The sequence below is a fragment of the Fukomys damarensis genome, unplaced genomic scaffold (assembly GCF_012274545.1).
Source record: "Fukomys damarensis isolate Sample0158 unplaced genomic scaffold, DMR_v1.0_HiC HiC_scaffold_39, whole genome shotgun sequence".
Classification (NCBI taxonomy): Eukaryota; Metazoa; Chordata; class Mammalia; order Rodentia; family Bathyergidae; genus Fukomys; species Fukomys damarensis.
Window position 1 is genome coordinate 43,489,253 of NW_022900951.1, and position 10,055 is coordinate 43,499,307.

Consider the following 10,055-nt stretch of genomic DNA (forward strand, 5'->3'; position numbering starts at 1 on the left):
CTTCCTGAGAAAATTGTGTTAAATACCCAGAAATTCTAATCTTGCACAACACTTTAGCCCGTTTTCTAGTAACTCCAGAGTGGGATACTCTATTCTAGCAGCTCTCCAACTGACAAACATCACCTACTAGCAACACACCTGGGAGAATTAACATACTGCTTTCGGGGTCCACACCCAGAGTCTGATTCAGTAAGTCTGAGATCGGGACTTGAGAATCTGCATTTCTAACACATTCCCAGGTAGTGTTCATGCTTCTGGTTGTGGGACCACACTTTGAGAACCACTGACATAGTCTATTTGCTTTTCTTCATGGCACATGGACCCTAAGGAATCCGTGAAGATGCCTAGGGAAGCAACTTGAAGAGCACCTTAGGGAGCAGCGAAAAGAGTGAATTGGTGAGGATCAGAACTCTGCATCTCACTTTAACCAGAGCAGCTCCCCTCTTATTTTATATTTTTGGGCTTCCAATAATGTCTGAAGAAAGGATTCTGCTACTAATATGTTCAGAATTTGAAAAATCGCTGTGTTAAGAAATTTTACACCCCAGGGACATGACAAAATACACAGGTGGTGTATCTGGGATATAATTCAACATGATACATAGGCTAGGCCTTAATTGTGGCTGTAACCTAGATGTTCCTGAGGGGAACTTCATTTCTGGAACTGAAGGAGTGAGTATTTATGAGGATGGAAGTAATAAGGAAAATACTTAATTATAAACACACAAATTTGTGTAAAATATATTTCTTCTGGCAACATAGCAAACTAAGATATATGAATAGTGCTTCCCTACTACAAACACATGTTAACACAAAATGAACTATAATGAAATTTTAAATTTATAGTTGAGCTTCAAAACCAAAAAAATGTTATGTCTAGAGAAATGGAAAGAAAGAGCCAGTGACAACCCAGTGACCCACTTGGCCATTGGTTCTAGACATCTGGCCTTAGGTCCTGGGGGCTTGGAGCTGGGAGTCTTGTACCCACACAGGTACTAGCAACACAGGGTGAGATCCACCTGAAGCAGAGAAGCTGCAAGTGAAACTTTGGTGTGAAGCCTTTAGTAGCTTCACTTGTCCACTTAAAGGGGTTTGGAAATAAGCAGTAACAGGATTTAGCTCTCTCTAGATCGACCAGGGGAAATAAAAACTCAAGTCTGAGTTATATCAAGTCAAAAGTTGCCCTATTGTGTATTATGGGAACTGCATACTGAAAGACAAAATAAAAATTGGGGCATTATTATTATTATTATTATTATTATTATTAGTAGTAGTAGTAGTAGTAGTAGTAGTACCGGGGATTGAACATGAGTCCTTGTGCTTGTGTGGCAGGCAGTGGAACCACTGAGCTAAATCCCTGGCCCATGGGGCATAATTATTGAAACCTCTAGAACCTCAACAAAGCAAATACATTTTTAAGATCCAGGACACATGGACCCCTACCCCAAACAATCTACTAAAACTGTGCTCACAAACAAGCAACAATGAAAATACAGCTCTTGCACGGAAATGGGACAACCTGAAGGAGAGTTACCAGTTGGCATAATGAGAATGGTTAGTACCCCCCACCCAAGATACAGGTGAGAACTATCACTCTTTTTTGGAGACTAAAATTTTCACAAAAACAAAACTAAGAAGGTTTAGCAGCAGTAGAGTCCCATTAAAGTAACAGCTAAAAGATGCAGTTCACAAAGAAACAAGTGGGAAGCAGAAAGAAGGGGTAAATAGGAGGCAAGGAACAGCAAACACAATTATAAATATGGAGAAATTAAATATATAAAACAATGATGGCATGGTGATGTGCTTGTAGCTCTAGCTAGTCTAGAGGCAGAGGCAGGAGGATAGCGTGAGCCCAGAGATCAAGGCCAGCCTGGAAAACATAGGAGACCCTGTCTTTTTAAAAAAATAATAACGTTGAATAATAAGGAAATATAAAAACAAGTGGGCAATGAAAACATTGAAGCACAAAAACATGCCAGACAGCAGGGGATTGTTATTATGTAAAGCATTTTAATGTTCTTGGATTGTTTGTGAAGATGGTAGGGATATTGCCTGAATTTAAACCTTGTTAATTCAAGTATGAATGTTTAAACATTAAAGAGTATAGAGCTCTAGTTTCTGGAAATAGTAGACTTGGTTATTTGATTAGGATTTCCTTAGTCATTACTTAGTCATTTGCCTACACTGCCCACCTGAATGTTTTGCTTCAATGGCCACACAGGGCTGAAGGGAAAGAAGTCAATGTTTAGGACCAACCCAAGGTAAGAGTTTAATAGGTGACTCTTCCCACTTGAACTCAGACCTTAAAGGGCTACATTTACTGCACAAGGGCCAACCAGAACTGAACCTGCCCCTGTGCACAACAATATTGGAGAGTTATACAAGAGGCTACCTTGGCACTACTTAGAACTCTCTTGCTAAAAAGAAAGTGCAAAAAATTTCATTCCTGAGAAGATGAGGCCACACTCCAGCCCTCATAGAGTTACTCCCTTATTACGCATGGCCTGGGTTATGCAATGAACTTCAGGCCATGAACTTGGTTTTCAGTGGTTCCCAGACAGGTTGTAGTTCAATGTGTTTGGAGGGAACAAAGCATCTAGAGGAGAAGATATCCATCCCAGGCCTCCAGGAACCCTCCAAAAGTTTTTCATGGGCAATGAGCAAAAGCAGACTAAAATAGTCAGATATGCAAGGAAACAGGGAATCTTAAGTTAGAACTAGCTGAAGGTAGTGAGATGATCTCCAATTTGCTATGTATTAACTTAGTATTCTACACGTAGTAAAAATATTTTGAAAGAATGAGAGTGAAATAAAATACTCTTTCAGAAAAAAAAATTGTTAGTTCTTCAGCAGATCCTCACTAAAAGAAATTTAAAAGGATGCATCATAAGTAAAAAGAAGGAAAATTATCCTAGATAGAAGGTCTTTGTTGGGTGAAAGTAAAGATGATGGTAAACATGTAGATAAATGTAAATAAACATTGAGGCATAAAAGAATCATAGTATTCATTGTAAGTGGGATTTGAAAAAGCCATCTAGACTTGTAATGAACATATGAATCCTAAACTCTTATATCATCAGGAAGAAAGGTAAAAGATTGTTTTTGCAATGTTAGTTCTTTGTAAGTTCATTGTACATGTTGTTATTCTGTGGCCGCCATTTAAAAAATAGAGTGCACGACTACCTAGCTTACACTCTAGAAGGGGAAAATGGAATGATAAAAAATAGTATATAACCTCCAAGCCACTGAAGGAAATATAGCAGGCAAACCCCATCAGTCAAATAAGACAGGAGAGGAAAAAATAAAGAAGCACTGGAAACTTGGGATAAATAGAAAGCACAAATTAAAATAGTGTAAGCAAATCAAAATACAATATAATAATAATGATAAATGTACATATGTTAAAATCTCCAGCTAATGTACTGTCAGGTTGGATTCTGAAAGAATCCAGCTATGTGCCTTTTAAAAGAGACATATCTAAAACAGGGTCACAGATTAGAAATACTAAAGGATGACGGTATCCAAGTTTGTCAGTCAGTGCTCACTAGAGAAACAGGCTTATGAGCTTGCAGTACCAGGTGGAAGAATACAAAAGGGCAGTCTGCGTGCCTGAGATCCAAAGGGTCCAGTCAAAAGTCGAAGGCTTGGAGCTTACTGTAGGGTCCCGCACAAGTCGGTATCAGGAAGCGGAAGGGTGTGTGCTGCAAGGCTGAAGAATGTGCTGGAAGCTGGGAGATGGACGTACAAGGCGAACACAAAGGCTGGAGCTCCTCCAAAGAAACAGAAGCGAGCCTTCCTTCTTCTTTCCACCTTTTATTCCTTCAGGATACAGGCCTATCTGCTCGTGCCACTCACACCCAGGTGCGTCCCCTCTTTTCAGTACATCCATTCATTTATACCCCACAATTCTGCTGAGCCAATCGGTTGGGTATTTCTTAATCAAGTTGACACAACAGTTCACTATCACACCAAGAAAGCCCTGACTGAAAGAAAATTGATGCCATACAAAATAGATTATGGGTGTAAGACTAAAATCACTGCAAGGAACAATTCAGTAGGAAAATATTGTAAAATTCTAAATTCCTAAGTTTTGTGTTTTATAAACTTTAATAGCATAGCTTCAAAATATAGATAGCAAAAACGAGCAGAATTAAAAGGGGGAAATTAAAGATTTTGACACACTTTCCTTATAAACTGATCAACCAAACAAAAGTCAATAACATAGATCTGAAGAGCACAGTTGTCAAGCCGGATCTAATGGACACACACACTTCTAGCATCTAAAAGTTAATACATACACACTTCTTTTCAAGCATACTTGGAATATTGACCACGTTCTAGCTATGAAGTTAGTCTCAGCAAACGTGACAGAATTAATTTCATTCAAACCACATTCCCTGATCACAATGCAATTAAGTTAGGAATAAAAGCAACAACAAAAATGTTTAAAAAGTTGTTTGGGTATTTAAAAATACTCAATTTAGGTCTGGAGACTTATCTCAGTGGATCCACTGCCTGCATTGCAAGTGCAAGGTCTGAGTTCATTCCCCAGTACAAACAAACAAACAAACAAACAAACAAACAAAACCAAATCTCAATTTATGGCTTGAAGGCAAGTCATTATGTAAATTATAAAGTATTTAGAACTGAATGATGATAATACAGATATACAAGCTTGAAAGGTAGAGCTAAATCAGAATTAATTCTAAAAAAGGATATCAGGGCCAGGGATTTAGCTCAGCGGTTCCACTACCTGCCTCACAAGCTCAAGGTCCCAAGTTCGAGCCCCAGTACCAAAATAAAATAAAATTAAAATAAAAAAGGATAGCAAAGAGGACATCTGAAAATTGAAAGATATCCCCTCATCCTGGGGAGGTAGAACAAATAGTGTCAAAATGACCATGCTGCTAAAACTGATAAATAGATTTAATGCAATGTCAATCAAAATACAAACAGCATTCCTCACAGAACTAGGGAAAACAGTATTAAACTTCATATGGAACAAAAACAGACCCAGAATAGGAAAGGCAATCTGGGCAACAAGAGCAGAGCAGGAGGCATCATAATCTTGATTTTAAGTTATTTAAAAAGTTTTTCCCTCATTGTTGGAACAAAAACAGACCCAGAATAGGAAAGGCAATCTGGGCAACAAGAGCAGAGCAGGAGGCATCATAATCTTGATTTTAAGTTATTTAAAATTTTTTTTTCCCTCATTGAGTTTATTGGTACATTTTAGGTATACAGTACAGTTACATTCATCATGGGGATCTTGTACCTTTAAATGACAGGTCTTGGTTCTTATTTTTTCCCCATATCTCTGCCCTCCTTTCACCCCCTCCCCCTTCCACACTTACAAAGACTTTATTTCCATTTTTTCATTTTCTCATGTTTCTTTTTCTCTTCCCTTATTTCCTTTCTCCTACCCTTCCCACTTCTTCTACACCGTTAGCCCTTTTCTCCCTATTTCACATTGTCAATTATACCATTAGGATCTTATGTACCATTATAGTTTTTCACATCAGAGAAGCTATTCAGTACTTATACATGTGTCACTTATTTATTTCACTTAGGAGTATATCCTCGATATGTATCCATTTTCCTATGAATGACTCTAGTTTCTCATTCTTTATGGCTGTGTAGTATTCCATTTTATAGAAAATGATTTTAAGTTATATTACAAAGCAATCTTGAATTACATTACATACTGATAAAAACAACATGGTTGCTGGGAATGGTGGCACAGGCCTGTAATCCCAGCACTTGGCAGGCTGAGGCAGGAAGATTACCATGAATTCAAGGCTGTTCTGAACTGCATAATAATATGACCCTGTCTCAAAAAGCAAAACAAACAAAATAAAATAAAACAGTGTGGTACTGCACAGAAACAAACATGTGAATCAGTGAAACAGAACAGAGGTTACAGAAACAACCCCAGGCACATTTAGCTATCTGATCTTCAACAAAGTGGCCAAAAACATATGTTGGAGGAAAGATAGATCTATAACACAGGTACTGGGAAAACTGGTTATCCACTTGCAGAATAGTGAATCTAGGCCAGTATCTGTCACCAGGAACCTAAGCTAAAATAAAAATGGATCAAAGATCTAAATATTAAAACAATCTGCTGGGAGATAAAAGAAAATCTTGAAAACTTAGGTATAGACAAGGACTTTGTGAACAAAATTCCAATGATACAAGAAATAACATCAAAAATCAGAAAATGGGATCATATCAAATAAAAAATCTTCTGAATTGCAAAAGAAACAATCAATAGAATGAAGTGACGATCTGTAGAATGAGGAAAAATATTTGCCAGGTATATGTAGGACAGAGTATTAATATCTAAAGTATATAAAGAACAAAAAAAAAGTTCAACCACCAAAATAAAAGACCCAATCAAAACATAGGCAACTGAAATGATTAGATACTTCTCAGAAGAAGTACAAATGGCCAATAAATACACAAAAAATGTTCAACAACTCTGGCCATTAGAAAAATGCAAATTAAAATAACACTGAGATTCCATCTTAATCCGGGAAGAATGACTATAATCAGGAACTTAAGCAACAATAAGTCCTGGTGGGGCTGTGGGGAGTGGGGAGTGACCTCTCTACATCATTAGTGAGAATGTGAAATGGCATGGTCACTATTGAACTCAGTATGAAGATTCTTCCTCAAAAAGTAAAAATAGAAATTTCATTCAGTCCAGCTATTCCCCTTCTAAGTATCTTCCCCAAAGAATTAAAGACATCATATTATAATGATCCATGCATACCCATGTAGACAGCAGCACAATTCATAGTAGCTAAATCTTAGAAGTGGCCTATATGTCCTTCAAGAGATGAATGGATAAAGAAGAGGTGGTACTTACACACAATGGAGTAGTACTCTGGTATCAAGAAGGATAAAAATGAGTCATTTGTAGGAAAATGGATGCATCTTGAAACCATAATGGTAAGTGAAATAAATCAGATACATAAGCTTAAATATCACATGGTTTCTCTTATATGAGAACTCAAAGTATAAATAAAGAACAAAATAAAAGATAGCTAATAGGAAACAGAGAGATAGAACTTTTACAAAAGAGAAGGGGACCCAGAGATGGAGGGAGGGAAGAGTGAAGGAAAAGGGAGGGGGTGGGAATAAAAGAAGTTAAAATGTGTTATGTACATCTGCCAACTCCCCACAATTAATGTAATTATTATATACTGTAAACATGAACTAATAAAAAAGAGTAAAGCAGAATCACATAATGTAACCATTATGTACTGCAAGCATGAGCTAATAAAAAAGTAAAGCAGAATCAAATACTTTTTATTAGAAAAGAAAGTAAAGTTCAATGACTTAACCATCAAATTAAAGAAATTACACAATAAGGAATGGAGCCCAAAGAAAGCAGAGGCAGCCGGGGTTGTAGCTCAGTGGCACTGTGTCTGACTAGCAAGCTCAAGGTCCTGAGTTTGTTCCCTGGTACTACAAAAAAATGCACAGGAAGAGCTAGGCATAGGCACAGTGGTGCGCCACTGTAGTTCCAATTTTTGGGAGGATGAGACAGGAGGGTCATAAGTTCAAGACCTTCCTGGGCAACATAGTAGGACCTTGTCTCAAAATGAAAATAAATACATAAATAAATAAAAATAAAAGAGCTGGAGATGTAGCTCAGTGGTAGAGGAATTGTCCAGCATCTGTAAGACACCCTGAGTTCAATCCCCAGTAATGGGGAAAAAAAGCTGAAAAAGGATAATAATCTACACGAGGTCATCAACTGATGAAACAGAGAACAAGAATACAATAGGGAGAAGTAAGACAAAAATGAGGTTCTTTGAAGATACAAACTTCTGACAAGACTGGACAAGAAAAAACAGAAGGCATGAGTGAATAGTATTGACAATGAAAAGGGGGAAAATAACCCACAGAAACAACAGAGTTTAAATATAATTAAAAAATATGAAGACAACTTTCTACCAATGAATAATTATACATAAAATGAACAACTTCTAAGAAAAATATAACTTTCAAAAATTTAAGAAGAAATAATCTGAAAGACATAAATATTAAAAACACTGAGTCAGTAATTTAAAACCTACATTTTTCTGGAAATAAAAAAAACTAGGTGTCTAAGGTGATATCTATCAAATGTACTTGATACAAAGTTTCTCAGGAAATATAAAAAAAGGAAACATTTGTGCATTATTTTATGCAACTAATATATAATCTTTACATTAAAACCGGATAACAGTACAATATTTAGGCCTATCTCACATACCTGGATATAAATTAGTAATGTATATGACAAAGCTGTATCATGACCTAATTTTCTTTATCTCAAGAATTCAAACATGGCTTAATATTAGGAAATCTCCTGAGTCTTTTGTTTAAGATGGAGAGTTGAAGCCCTCATTAGCTATTCCTCTACTTCATGACCTCACTGATATGATAATAAAAGGGTTTTAAGAGGAAAAAAGCCACAGAAACAAGGACAATGAAGGAGTATAAAAAAGTAATAAAGCTAGAGGATCTGAAAGCAGATCTGGTTTTAATTCCAGTGTATGAAGCGCTTGGAAGTCACCATTAAGGTCTTTACAAAAAGAAATCTAGATAAATTGATAATAGATAACACATAAAGAATTGAAATTATATAGCAAAATGCCACCCTGAAATCTGAAAATGCATTCGGATCCAAAGATATTCAGTAGCAGAGATACTCTTAACTGGAATGGAAGCTTTATGCCTTTCCCACAATTAAACTCACCAAATTCCCGTGGTGAGGCTCTGAAAAGTGTCCCCTGTGGCCCTGGCAGGGGTAAGGGGAAGAATAGTTGTTGCTTGACCCCAGGTACTTCTCCATAACAAAAGTCTACCCTTGGCCTGGGAAAGGCTTCACAATAGGGAAATAGGGAAAAATTATTCCAGATAAGAAGGGATTTCTACCCCACTCCAGGCTTCCTCTATCACCTACCAGGAAAAAAGCCCCATAGATATTAGGGAAATAAATGAAAATACATTAAATAAAAAATAAAATAAATAAAATTAATGAAAATAAATTGGAAATACTGCAATCAGGGAAGGGAGTAGGGAGGGAAGTTAGACTCCTAGAAAATAGCAGAAATTTTTGTGTAGACTACAATTTAGAGCCAAGACCCAAGCTCACTAAAAGACTGAGATCCAATCAGAAGATTATAGGCCTAGCCAGGCATGGTGGCAAAAGCATGTCATCCCAGCCATTGGGAAGCTAAGGCAGGAGGATCAACCACAAGTTCAAAGCCAGCCTAGTCTACATAATGAGTTCAAGTCCAATTTGAACTACATAGTGAGACCCTGCCTCAAAAAACAAAAAAACAAAAAAACAAAACAAAACCCAAATCGCAAACAAACGAAGATTGTAGATCTATTCCGTTCACCCACATACTACCATCACACTAAAAGCCCCCAGTATAGCAGTGGCTGACAGCTAAAACAACTGTAAGACACAGACTTTCTGAGTACAGACAGAAATCCCTAAGCTATGAAGAAAGGAAGGAAGGAAGGAAGGAAGGAAGGACATTAGAGGATGTTGAAATCTCTGATACAGCTATCTTATAGCTATAGCAAACATTAAGTATAGTCCTTATTTATCTATCATCTATTTCCATTTGGTTCTGTTTTTCTGGAAATATCTGATTAATACAAAGGTGGAAGAAATGGTTGAAACAGTAATGGCCAAAACAATCCCAAAATTATCAACAGCCAACTAACTACAGATGCAGGAAGCTCAAAGAACACCAAGCAAGATAAACACCAAGCCAAACTGCAAAAGCCCATACCTGAGCATAAACTTCAGAGGACAAAAGATACAGAAAGTCTTGAAGGAAGAGGGAGAACGTGATGAACAAATAACTGACATAGCAGTCCTAAGAAAGCCTGAGTGCTAAAATAGCAGTGGAACAAACAGAGAGGTGATTGATACCATAAGATTTTCAAAAAAGCTCATATAGGGCCGGGGATTTAGCTCAGCTTTTCGGTGGCCTACCTTGCAAGAGCAAGGACCGGAGTTCAATTCCCAGCACCAAAAAAAA